Raw genomic sequence first — 14,351 nt, forward strand, 5'->3', positions numbered from 1 at the left:
AAAACATGTCTAGCACTCTCTAGTCTCTTCTCAATAACCCAATACACACAATTATCAATCTTTAATTGCAAATAGAACATGATATTCAGTCTTTGTGTGTGTGTGCATCGAATATTTTTCAAGGCAAAGATACGTTAAACCCACTGCAGCCTTGCACTTCGCCAGCAGAGGTCGCTGTAACTGAAGCTTCGAGAAATGAACCTATTTCCGACACAATTGTCCAAGTGGTTCGACGCTTCATTCAAAGCTTCATTTTGCCATCACTACTGTAGCCTACCCCAGCCATACCCTGGCGCCGTCACTGACCGCAAATACCTCATTCCTTCCGTCTACTTGGATCCGAAATGCTTCTCGTTTTGCGCTGTCCCCCGTTCAAATGAAATCGCCGCCAATCATATTTCCACGCTCGTTCCAGGGCCGGGGGAGGGGCTCACGTCTTGTGCTGCATTCACTTGCACTCGGACATTAGAGATTTTCTCTCGTAAATGTCCGATGAGCCACAACTTTTTTTTCAAAACAAAGCTGCCAACTGGGGCAGCTGGGGTGGCAAGGCATTTTTCTGAGGTGGCAGCTGCCACCCTGTAGAACCGCCACTGCCGTGATACTAGCTGGAGAGATGATAGTCGCACCAAACCATTCAGGTCTTTTGGCGCACAGTTACATCACATCCGGACAGTGGTAGTTCTGTTTTAGACCACTTGTCTATCTTTTTTTAATCTATGGCTCTGTTTTATTTGAACTAACATGGGATAGGCTACATTGTATTAAATAAAAGGCATTGAACAACAGAACCATAGATGCCACTTGACAGCGGGGCTGTTCTGTTTTACCCCTTAATGACTTTTTTTTTGGAAGTTCAAGTTTGTTCCTGTTCCAACAGTGTTCAAATATTTTCTGCATGATTTTCGAGTACTTATAAAGTTGAATTAAATTGTACCTATTCTTAACTTTCACATGCATTGTGTTCACAGAAACCTTGCTCAGATCTTGTGCCCTGGGCCTTGGGCAAGTCTTGAGAGGCTTCTCAATACTCAAATTTCCCCTCCTCGACTGCTCGACTCCTCGGTCCTCCGGTAGTGACCCGGAAATGAATTTCAGCGCGCCATTTTGAAGGCCGTCTCATTTCTCTAAATGCACACCGAGGACCGAGCATCGAGCGTCGAGGTGGCTCTCTGGAGGAGCTATAACCGAGGATACACTGATGGTTCCTCCACGGCTCCTCCACGGATGCATTTCCGGGAACGGTGGAGGCGTGACGCACGGCCGGATTTATCTCAGCCAATGACAGCTATGCATGCATCCCCTGGATATTATTTTAGAAACTGCTTTCATCGCGTCGCGATGTTTCCAGTGAGAACAGCTGTAAGGTCCGTGCAGAAAGCAGAGCAGTGTGTATAATATATATCACTCAGTATAACAGGCCTACTCTCTTTATTTGCTTTAGTTTAGTAGATATCTACAAACAAAGAGTCGATATTTTTCTAAGACCATTGCTTCACATAATAAAATACACAACGGCTTATGCTTTAGGAGCTGTAGGTGTGTGTGGTACAGTGTGTAGATGTGTGTGGTACAGTGTGTAGGTGTGTGTTGTACAGTGCGTAAATGCGGCGGACAGACGGGTCTCAGTTGGTTTGGTGTCCTCTGCTTACTTTTAATATGCCTACTTGTAAATACAATTTTTGGCCCGTAATTTCAATTCCCCATTTCAGCGACCAGAGAGAGGGGGGGATATATCCAGTCTCTGATTGTGTTACGTTATTATGAGAGTGCTCTCATACTTTAAATTGTATATATTTATATAAATATATTTGTGTGTGTGTCTGTAGCCTGTTATTGTCTCATTATACCACACTCTCAATTAATTCAAAGTAAATATGTGGGGGAACAATGTTCAGCTGATCTAACAGAGATACTGCGCTATGACCAAGCGGCAAACTCTGGGGAACAGCCGGGAAGCCAATACGGAAGTGCCACACACTGCAGTTTCCGCTAGGGACTGGCTGCAGAAAGGAGCAATTTCCATAGACCCCATGTTAAAATGCCCAACTTTACAGCAGAAAAAAACATGTTTCTACCCATGGATGCAATACATATTATTATCGATATAGTTAGATTCCACCTTCATGATTATGAATCTGTGAGTGAATTGTTTTCTAACACGACCCTTTTATTTATATTAGGTCTTAACGTTTTTGCATAAATTAGGGCGTGGTCACGTTGATGGACACGTACATGCCTCACTGTCAGCTAACAGCAACTTGTCCACTCTGCTAGGCTACAACCATAGAGGCTACAACGTTAGTTAGTCATAGTACTTGACCCTTTAGCTTTAGCCGTGTTCGTGGTGATTGTGCCTTTTAGGGAATATTGTTACAAATACCAGACAATTAAAATGTCGTGCTGTGCGCTTGAATGTACTAACAGAACTTCCAAGAAGTCTAAAATGATAATATTATACATGTTAACCCCGTTCGCAGGTGTTTGTGTGCTTGGTAGCTTAGCTTGTTACTTATTAGCCAGCTAAGGACGTAACCCTTTATGCATACATATACATTTTAGTTTATGATTCAGCCTTGGGTAAGACTTTTATAGTCTATGGCTATGACGCCCATAATGCTAAACGGGAGCAAATGTTAATAGGTGACCCAATTATCCCAGTGGTGGCCGCCGGAGCTAACGGAGCCGCAGGGGGCTAGCTCCAGCCGGCGTCCCGGAGCTAGCCCACTGCGGCTCCATTAGGTCCGGGCGGTGGAGTCCGTCTTTTCTCAACGTGTGAATGACAAGCATTAAGAATAACAAAATATAGCTAATTCTCTTGCAGATTGTCTCATTTGATTATGAATGTAACGTTTATATAGGGGAACTACACTGTTTGCAGTAACTTGGTATGCATGTATTTCATGTTAGCTTAGCTTCTTAGCCTGAGCTAGCTCTGTTTACTTCCAGTTTGGAGGCAGCAGGTCCCGCCTCGGCTCCGCCTCTTTGCCCTTATTTGGAGCAGGCGGGATTAGACTCTGACGTCACAGTCGAGGCGTTAGTGGCCGACTCCGCCTACTATAAGGGCTTCACGGCAACTCTGCAGAATCCTATGGGTGACGTCACGGACACTACGTCCATTTATATATACAGTCTATGGCTATGACAAAACACTCGACAGCTGTTGCCACGTAATAATGAACGGACGTCTCTTTAAAATGACCGCTCAGAGGAGAGGAGTTCTCATTTCTTTAAACGTCTGCTGCTTCCCCTCCTCTCTCCTCGGTTCCCCTCCTCGGTCCTCCGCTCGCATCTCCTGTGGGCGGGTCTAAATCTCGAGGAGGGGAACCGAGGAGGGGAGTCGAGGAGGGGACATTTGAGTATTGAGAAGCCTCTTTGGTGTGGATGATATTCTACTGAAGAGTATGATGCAATTGTCATTTTTGACACTTTACTTTTCACACTACAGGGCCTACCAAGACAAGGGTTCTCGAACAACTGTGGGGTGTTTGTTTTGATGGTAAGATACTGGATATACAGTATACATATAGTAGTCCTATTTTTCTGTATTCAAATGTATAATGCTTTCAGCATGCTATGCACTCCATTATTGCTCATAGTTTGAGACATGCTGTGATTTATTTATATCCAAAACAACATTAACGGAGGAATATTATTTGTCAATGAACACCATAGATTCACAACAACCTAACATAATATACTATTTCTTTATTTACAGTACGCATTTACATTGTGGCAAGAGTCCAATTTGATTTCAATGAGGTATGTAGAAATAAGGGTTTCATATTTCAGTTTTTCATTGATATCACTTGTGGATACAAAACTTTTCAGGACATATGTTGTTGACCCATCTGGTTGTGTGCTTTTAATATTCCAAGACGAACATGCAGCAAATTAGGTGGTGCCTAGTTCTCCTCAAAAACGTTCCCATGCCGTATGTTTCTTTAATTTTACAATTTACATTTGCATTCTTGAAACTATTTGTTACACTGTAACCAGACTATATCATTTTTAATGAATGTTTTTAATGTTTGTCTTTCTTTCACCAAGGTCTGAACAAGAGAGGTCGCAAGACTGCAAGAGGCGACGGGAGGAAAAGGCAATGCAGGTTGAAGTTGTTGAATCACAAATGATAAAGTCTTGTACCAGTGTGAGTGTTAAACATTAAACCTCTCTTTGTCAAATATATTTCAGGATGAAGAGGTTGTGAGGTTCCACAAAAGAAACAGGCCATAATTTGATGGCCGCTGGTAATTGAGATGGGGTCATGACTCATGAGTGACCGCTGCTGGGGGGGGAACTGTTACAATCAGCTGTATTAGGTTCACTAATGCCTCAAAATGTATTAGTTGTCACAATCTGTCTGTGTTTTATTTTGTCCTGTCTTGTCTGTTGATTCCTGTCTCTGTGTTCAATAAAATTGAAAGTCCTAAATTGAAAGTGTTTCTTAAGTAATAGAGTATAAGTATTATCAGCTAAATGTACTCGAAGTATCAAACGTAGAAGTACAGTATGCGGAATGGCTAAGTTCACAGTATTATATTACCATTGATATTATCCTGTCAATTCTATCAATTTGTCAATACAATGGCACTTTTTTAATATATTTTTTTAAATACTGGTAAGAAATACAATACTATAAGATTTCATTTATATCACATGTTTTTTATCAGTAAAAAGCGAGTAATTATGAAGGCCCTTTCTTGAAGTCATAAATGAAATAATTGATGCAATTAACATGCAAATAGACATTAAAATATGCTTTGAAGACTGTCAATGTGTTTAATTTGAGTTTGACATTTGTAAATGCCGTTGCCATGGCGACATCACTCGCCATCATCACAGACCTCAAGGTATCATTATATTACCGGGATCATTATATATATATAGCCTATATATATATATTAATAATATAAGTAGGGCCGGGACTCGATTAAAAAAATTAATCTAATTAATTAGAGGCTTTGTAATTAATTAATCGAAATTAATCGCATTTTTAATCACATATAAATATTTGACCTGAGAACAGTGAGAAGCAATTTTTTTCACATGGATTTTAGTATACCATTAGGCGCATTCACACCGCAGTACTTTTCCCACAAAGGTTCATGAGAACTTAGTTCATGAGAACTCTTTGAACCTGGGGGAGGATTAGGCAAATGAAGCCGCTGACGTCACTTCTTCTTCTTCTGCTTTGGGTTTACTGGCAGGGCCGCAAACCACTTCACGGCGTATACTGCCGCCCAAAGTCCCCGGCCGGAAGTCCCCGGAGTTAGGGACTGGCTTCAGTAGAAGCTGCTGGGACTCCCAGCAGCTTCTACTTCCGAGTAAATCGCCAGAACTCCGACACCTCCTCATCTCCACCGCTCCCATGTTTTATTTTGTGTTGCCATAAATTAGTCTCTCTGCGTTTCTGCGCTGGGCTAATGCTAATGCTAATAATGCTAATACGAGGATAATAAAATGGCGGCTTCACAAAACTTTTTGGGAGTTTTACGGGGCGTGGTTTGCAATCCGCCCAGCCAATCAGAAATATAGCTCTTTTCTCACAAGAGAGCCGCACGAAAGTCCCTGCTCTCTAGCAGCTCTCTGCTCTCTAGCAGGGACTTTCGTGGGGGTAAAAAGGTTCTCATGAACTAATTTTAGTACCGGCTCTTTTTGGTGTGAATGCGATAAAAGAGGCTAACGTCCACGCTAGCTTCCACGCTAGCTGCTATATGTTTTGCATTGAGGTGATACTTGAGGCTTGATGTGCTGCGGTGATATGCGAATTCCTTTTTGCATAATTTGCACACAACCGTGCTCTTATCGACGCTTCCATCCGTCCGTTTTTTAAAACAACATTTCCCACTGTTGTTCACTGTGGTTTGTTGTTGTCTGAAGTCATGAACGTTAGTTGGTGCTCCAGTATAATCGGTACGCCTGAAACTCATCCAGTGAGAAACGTTCCGCGGTGCAAAAATAAGTGCGATTAAAATGCGTTAATTTTTTTAACGCGTTAATTTTTGTGTAATTAATTAATCTTAATTAACGCGTTAAAGTCCCGGCCCTAAATATAAGATATAATATGTTAATACATATATAATATGTTACAAAGGTTGAGAAGGAGGGGCTCCCGCCCACAGATATAATATGTTACTTTTGTAAGTAGCCGACACAACGCGGGAGTCGGGACGTCACGTGCCTCAAAGGTTGAGAAGGAGGGGCGTTGAGGCTCCGCCCACGTTGAGGTATTGCGCACTGCATTGAGGGGCTTCTCTGTAAAGCCGGTCCCGCATGCTGGCCCTTACGGAACCGACTAACTCCCCTTTTTCGTGTACAGCTCTCAACATGCTCAGACTTGTAGTGATTTTTTACCTCTTTTAATACTTTTCGCCTTCTGAAAGAAAGAGGTGAAATGTGCTAACGTGACGGCCATCTTGGTGTTGGTGACGTGTGCGAGACCATAGTTCATTGAGCGTTTCACACAAATAAATGTTTTACTTCACAGTTACGACAAATTTTTATTTTTTTGACTTGCAAAATTATCTTTTAAATTGACAAGTGTGAAGTAAAAACTTCTTTGCAGCAATGTTGAGCGCATCATCAAATGAGGGAAACTGGATTCGCCTGTCAATACACTGATATTTATTGAGAGCCTGAACGGCCGGAGAGTTCACAGCATATCACAGTTCTCATGTAAGATCCCAGCAAACTCTGAAGCCTAAAAGCGCCAAGCACCCAACTATACAGACAAGAAGAGGAGGGCCCTAAAACACGCGGGTTTTCCTTTAATGCATGCCAGATGTCGAGACAAAGACTCGTTGCATTGTAAACCCACATGAGCCAAGCTTCTCCCCCACAAGACATCAGATGACCTCTTGACCTGTGTCTTCCTGAGAAGCTATGGATCACATTACAGGCAGGAATACACTTCAACCATATTAAACAGATTCCCGAGGACAAATCACTAAACTCTATATACTTTAACAAGACCAAAATATTCCTTTACAGATCCACCCTTTTATCAATTTATGATAATCAATTAACATTAGTCTAAAGAATATTTCAGTCAATACTTAAGTCAATAAGCGTCTTCAGAGTTGTGTGGGCTCACTCACATTAATTACATCAAAAGTAGAACAAGATTGAAAACACTTCAATCACCATGACAAGATACAATCAATCATAATAAAATCATCTCTCTTCAGTGTTTGGCATCATTTGTCAAAAAGCACAATAATAAACACGTGAAATACAACAATATTATAGCAAAATATATGTTTCAAGAATAAGATATTTTATCATTTATCACTCAGTTAATCTCCTTCATCAAACACAAATTCTAAATCAGCTTACATCTCAAAGATTTACTTCAAGGCAATTACTTATTAAAACACAATTAGAATTTAGGATTTATAATAAATCCAATTGAGGTATAAATCAGACTTCAACTATCAATCATTATGTCATCTCAAAATCTGAAGGGAAAACTGAACAATTCTCAAAATGTTTAACAATCTGAAGAATCAAACATTTTATTGTATAACGACCTGAGAAGGGAAAAAATCAAAACATCTGTTCTTTATTCAGAGCATCAACTGTAATCAATATCAAAACATCTGTTCTTTATTCAGAGCATCAACTGTAATCAATATCAAAACATCTGTTCTTACCTGGTAATGATTAAGGATAGTAACATTGTCTGTTATAATATTAGAAATATCTTATTGTTCAATACCTTATAAATCTGAAAATATCAATTAATTAATTAGTTTAGTGTGAAAGTGTAATCTGATAAAATATATTTATCACCACTATTTAACACATATCTGTTCATTGGGAATACAAAAACAATCATTAATTGTACATCTGTAATCATCTGGTCATTCAATTCAAATGTTATCTTTGTACGAGAGCTAGAAGACATGTTTTCCTCCTCTCTTTATGACACAGAATGTCTGGTGTGTAAAGGCATCCTGATACTGTAGATTAGCACTGAGGTGCTGATTGGCTCAAAACTCTTCTTCATCAGAGCGCCATAACTCAATTATCTGTAGATTAGCACTGAGGTGCTGATTGGCTCGAAACTCTTCTTCATCAGAGCGCCATATCTCAATCCCCCCCAATTGCTCTGCTTTTGTGGCTCAATTCAGTGAGCACTTTATGATCTCCCAGTGAAACAGAGGCTCATCTGCCTGCATTCCTTCTGCTATCTGCTTGAGAGCAGTGCACCTGCCTATGCCAAGTGGCACATCCAGATGCCCCGCCCGTGATGGGAGAGGTTATGAAAACATCTGCTCCTCCAAGAAACATGAACCTTGTATGAAGCCTCTGAAGCCATCGCTCGTCCTGCAGAGTTGTCTGCCTGAGCTCACCGAGCAGAAAGATGAAGAAGCATCCCATCTCATCAGAAAGTTGAAGATTAGAATCCTCTCATCTCGAACGACCTCCTTGCCCGTGGATAAGTTGCTCTCTGCAGCCGCAGAGTGTGATCCTCTCTCTCTGACCCTTGGCCTTCAGAGCTGTCCTAGTTATTGGGTTAACACTTGATAGGGATGTTTTCCTGAGTGCAGACAACTCAAGGTAATGGATTAGCGCATTATCATTCAATTACAAAAATAGGATAGGCCCCCTCAGAATGATTTGGGAGCCTTCCTGACACATTATAAATGTAAGGTTTGTGTTAGTCATTTAACATGCAAGAATCATATACTCATCAGTCCAAAGCAGATACATGTTATTTTAAGTTAAATGTGAGCTAGTCCTTGTGGAATAACCCTTTCTCAATGATTATAAATGTTATATTAATTCACCATTTACCGTTTGATCAAGGATTAGTTTATCAGAAGTACATTTCCTCTTCCATAAAACATAGGTTTGAGAAATGAATGTTCCAATATGAAATCAATTGCTCAATTTCTCAATATAATTTGACTCTTCCCTCCCTTTTCTTACATATTGTCACATATGAAATAATAACTTAGGAGTCTATTTAAGCATGGTATTGTCTATATAAGCTATTAATTGAGAAAACTCAGAGTCAGTATGCAACTCGCAAATATCTCTCCTCCTTCTTATCCCTCTTTACTCACTTTCCCATCTCTTTCTCTCTTATTTCTGTTAGATATGAAGGAAAAAAACATACAAGTCCATGTAAGCATCTGAGTTACCACCGTTCCCAAACGGTGTGCCGCGGCACACTGGTGTGCCGTGAGGCAAGTCCGGGTGTGCCGTGGGATTTTGTGACAACCATACATTATTTTTTCAATATACAACTACACAAAAATAATCATTTATTTTTTAATTTACTATATCAGTACTTTGTAGGTTTATGTACGTAATCTGCGCGACTTGCGCGTCCACATCTCCACGTGCAGTGCTGCCTAAACATGGCTGAGTCAGCGATAACTATCGAGGGGTGGAGGTCTGCCCATTATTTTTATATCACGCAGTCTATTCTTCTTCTCTGTCTTCCGGTTGTTGCCTGTATTAAATGACAAATACACACTACCGCCATGGATTTTATATGAACGAGGCGGCAGTTAGCAGCTAGCGGCTAGCTAGTAATGATCTAGTGATATCGGTAATATTAACTCCATTTAATACAACATTTACGGTACAAGATTCAATCTTACAGCCCATGTAGTATGACAATGAATTACAGCAAACATGTGCAATATATCCATTATTACAGCTCCGTGGGATGGCAGTAAGACGATATGGATCCGTTCCCATTGTGCATTCATGGGTAAAGATAAACGCAACTCACATTGGTTCCTCATACAGCATCTCTGTAAACTACGTGTATTCACTGAATTTCACTCTCTGCCTTTAACGCTCGTTGTAGCTCCAAAAACTCCAGCCAGAGCCTGGCTCCAGCACCCTCCCTGTGAGCACAGTGTGCTCTGATTGGTCGGGACACGTAACATGAACGTGCCGGGCTGCGTGGTCCCGTGGATTAGATGCGCGTTCATAATGCAGAGGGAAATAACTCTCAGAATAACGTTATTAGCAAATGTTTTACAACTTGAGTAACGAATTTTTTTAATAAGGGCTATACAAGTGTTCATACTGGGTAGTTTATTTAGTTAAAAATTATCCAACGAGTTACAGACCACTCTTTCCCCATGTAAGTCAATGGGAAAAGTGTTTCCGGGCCTGGCAACCAAACCGGAAGTGTAGTACCGCCGTTTGGCCAGCACGAATATTTTCATCTGAGTCCGGCGCACTACCTGGGGGCTTGACTACCGCCGCCTGCTGGTAAGGAAAGTTATTGCCACTCACGCATGCGCAGTTTGTACGTGCTCGGCGAGGAAAGTAACGAGTAAAGTACCGAGTTACTTTATGTAGATAGTAACGAAGTAGTGTAATATATTACATTTTTTAAAGTAATACATTTATAATTTGTAGTTCCGGACCATGGACAATGCAGCTTCCTTGCATTGACAGTTGTCTGTGCTGAATTTCTGCTGAGTTTCCTTTGCCTCATTTTCTATTTTGTGACCTGTTTGGTGTAAATGAGTGTGTTGCTGGTTTGATGAAGCCTAATTTGATAAAGTTTCAAATTAATTTCGGAAATATTTCGTAATATAGTTGTCTTTGTCACATTTTATTTGGCATTAGTAAATAATTATGCACATTTACAGATACTTTACATAATATGAGTGATAACACGTGTTATAAGGGCTATCTTTTCACAATAGGTGTGCCTTGAGATTTTTTTTACTTGTCCTTTGGTGTGCCTTGGGCACAACAAAGTTTGGGAACCACTGGCATAAATGATAGTGGGCGTCTGAGGGGGTCATTACTGAGAAATGTCAAAGAAATTCAAAACCTTACATTTTAAAACAGGTTTGCATTCCTCCACTTAAGGTGACGTTATCATTGGAAACAATAAAAACGAACTATTTTGATGTAGAATTTATAAATTGAATCGTTAGAGCAGAACAAAATGGTTGTATTGTAGCCTGAGTTCCGTGCAGCCCTAGTTTCAACAGGTGTAAACATGGTCCATATAATGTGAATACATGCAGAAGTAGACAGTAAGAGGCCCCTGACATCAGGCGTATTTGTTAAAATAGTAGGGGCTCTTCACTCTGCATAGCAGTATGAATAGCCTTAAAAAACAAACAACCCACTCCGTGGTAACGAGAGTCATATTTCTGACCCATATGCCCTAAGTGAAGCCGTTAGTCTCATCTAACTGACCCAAGGGTTGGTGCTGGTGTGACAGTTCCAAGTGTTCAGAGCAGACTTCCAGCTTCCAGTTCATGGCTCGGTGGGGGGGAGCAGACCCACGTGAGACAGTGTCAATGGCTGTATTGTTCAGTGTGAGGAGCGTCATTCTCTCTGGGAGCAGGAAATGGTGTCCATTCTCGGACCAAACCATTAATGTCATGTAGAGCAGCCATAGCATCTCTGTGACTGCACTCAGCCGGACTGTAGCAGGGTAGAACTGGGTGACTCTTAGTGAAGCTGTCCAACGCCATTAGACAAAATGGAACGACGTGCTAACAAAAAGGACACAGGGTCATCAATGTCTCTCTTTACCATTGGCCTAATCATAAACAAATTAGTGGGAAAAATGTGGAACACTAATCCATCATGTGGAATGTTGAGTTAATTTAAATAATTACTTATGGGTTGAAATCAAATTAACATTAACATTAGAACCAAAGTCAGTTAACAAATTGGACTTGCACAGATCAGTAATCAATACACCAGTTTTCCAGCTCCGTGATGAAAACGATAACAGGCAGGGATGCAAACTTGTCATCAATAAAATATTATTGGGGTATGGACAGGGTTGCTAACTTTGGGTACCTGGCTGGAGTGAGATTTTGATATCATGGGTTTAATTACACACATGCGCACGAAGTGACTGCTATCGTGTCAGTAGCGGGACCTTAGCATATATTTAGGATATATATATATAATATATATATACAAATACACAATATTGGACACAGACTATAAAGGGCACACAGTTTCATTAAATAATGAAAGTCAAACACATGTTTGTTTCCACTGTTTTATTGTGTGCCTGTCGCGATAAGCAACTTATTGACTTATCGGCTCCCGAGTATTTGTGTTAGATAATCTATGGTAGGGCTAACCCATACAGTGGTGGGGCTCAAATCAGTATTTGAAATGTAATTACATACACGCTATATCGCCCCCTTGTCAGTGAAACGCCACGCGTGAGGTTTAGAATATTTCCCTGTCTCAATCCTAATTGAACTGTATGAAATTAAAATAAAATAAAACATTTGTCTTGTAGTAAATAAAAAGGCGACCTGGAGCCAATCCTGCCATTTCCTCACAAGTGAAAGAGTTGACATGCTGAAAACTCAACCCCCGCAGGGGGTCTGGGGGGATTCTCCCCCAGGAGATTTTTGAAATATTAACATAAAATACACATTCTCTCTTGAGATGAAAAAATAAATCCATCTATTACTGCACGACATATTTAAATGAAGCTGAACCTGCTGCTCCTCACAGAGAGACGAGTCTGTTTGAATTACTTTACATTTTTGGATACGGGTGGATCGCCCCCCTTTGTTCTGTGTGTCAAAATGGAAGATAGCCCACACACCTGTCAATCATCAAACCGTGGGGTCTTATTTCATTATGTGATGATTTCTATCAACACGTAATGTTGTATCGATGTATATAGAGATGTACTACCGCAAAAGTATTCCCCGTCGGGACTTCCTGCAACAACACCACGCCGTTATAATACAGTGCTGAGAATGAACGCACTCTTGAACGCCGTTATGTACAGCGCTGAGAATGAACGCGTTCTCAATTACGTTCATCTAGCGGAAATACAGTACGTTCAGTTCACGTTCGCCCAAAATATGAACGCGCTCATGTACATTACTGCCTACGGATGTGTTCGTTAATATTAGCTGTGTGGTCCGGAGTGACTGTGGCACAGACTGGACCGCTGGAGAACAGCTGTTAGAACGGGGTGTTCAGAGCAGAGCTCCCTGTCGGAGCGGCAGAGCTTGAAGCGAACTGAAAATGTTTCTGGCTAACGTTAGCTTAGGTACTCAGATCTTGTTCTTGAGTAAACGTAGAAGTACCAGAGTGTAGGAATACTATGTTACAGTAAAAGTACTGCATTCAAAATGTTTACTCAAGTAAAAGTATAAAAGTATTGTCATCAAAATATAGTGAAAATAGCGACAGTAAAAGTAGTCACTGTGCAGATTGGTTCATGTCAGAATAATATATATGATATGTTTTATAATGATTGATCATGAAAGTGTTCTCAAAGCTGGTGAAGGTGCAGCTAGTTTGAATGACTTTGTATACTGCAGGGTAGCTGGTGGATTTACTCCAGGTGGAACTAAAGTCTGATTCAACACTTGATTAGATTTCACATCATTCATCCACATCTGTGAAGTAACTAAAGGTATTAAATACATGTAGTGGAGGAAAAGTACACAATTTACCTCTGAACTGTAGTGGAGTAGAAAAATAAAGCAGCAAAACATTTTAGATACTCAAATAAAGTACCAGTATCTCAAAATTGTGCCCAAGTATAGTACTTGTTGAGTCTATGAACTTAGTTACTTTACACCAGTGGCTATACAGATAGAAAGACTAAGCCTTGCACAGAGGCATGAAAATAGATTTTCAAAGTGCTCAAAAGTTCTGCCAATAAAAACTGACTGCTGAATGAGATGTTCCTTTGTGCTCAAGCTCATAAAAACCCCCAACGCACAGCGCTGTGGTCTGCTTCAAATTATCTTCTCCTTCCAGAGGTCACGCCTGTCTCTGACCCCGTGTCTTGCGTTTTATTTTATTTTCTTCTTCTGCAGCACCAAGCAGAGTAGAGAAAAGGAGGGGATTTTGACTAGAAATAATTTGAAACAGTTAAATAAAGAATGTTGAACTATATTTAAAACTGTAATTGAACTTCAACTTATATCCATTATCTGATTCCAGTGGCCAGTTGGAAACAGACAATGACAACGTTTTCATCCTGCATCAATCGTGCAAAAAGGTCCAATCACCACTATGTCTGAGCCTTGTCCCATCTGCCCTGCCTCGGAACGTGTTCAATACATTAGGTTTTTTTATTTTCATTATTACCATACAATACATAGATTAAGAATAAATGAAACAAATAATACAACATTGATCCATTTGAGCAGACAGATGACCCGCAGTTATGCCTCTGAGGTTCCCGGGTGTAAAACAGAGGCTTTTTTTTTTTGCTATTTATTTTCCTTTTGCGTAAATTTAGATTCATTTTACCTTGGCTGTGGAGTGGACTGATTAATTATTAGTTGTTACAAAGCATGCACAAGACGGCAGGTATACAAACAAACACAAAACAATTATACAAACAAACATGA

At 40.4% G+C, this 14,351-nt stretch overlaps 1 long non-coding RNA gene across 1 annotated transcript; it reads left to right on the plus strand.

Annotated features, from left to right (window-relative positions):
- Window positions 1-3,724: 3,724 nt before the first annotated feature.
- LOC117542443 lies at window positions 3,725-4,434 on the plus strand. The gene is made up of 4 exons (XR_004568438.1): window positions 3,725-3,762; window positions 3,879-3,934; window positions 4,051-4,108; window positions 4,195-4,434. It is a non-coding gene; the product is annotated as an uncharacterized LOC117542443 (long non-coding RNA).
- The last annotated feature ends 9,917 nt before the right edge of the window (window positions 4,435-14,351 follow it).

This window comes from Gymnodraco acuticeps, unplaced genomic scaffold (genome assembly GCF_902827175.1).
Source record: "Gymnodraco acuticeps unplaced genomic scaffold, fGymAcu1.1, whole genome shotgun sequence".
Lineage (NCBI taxonomy): Eukaryota > Metazoa > Chordata > Actinopteri > Perciformes > Bathydraconidae > Gymnodraco > Gymnodraco acuticeps.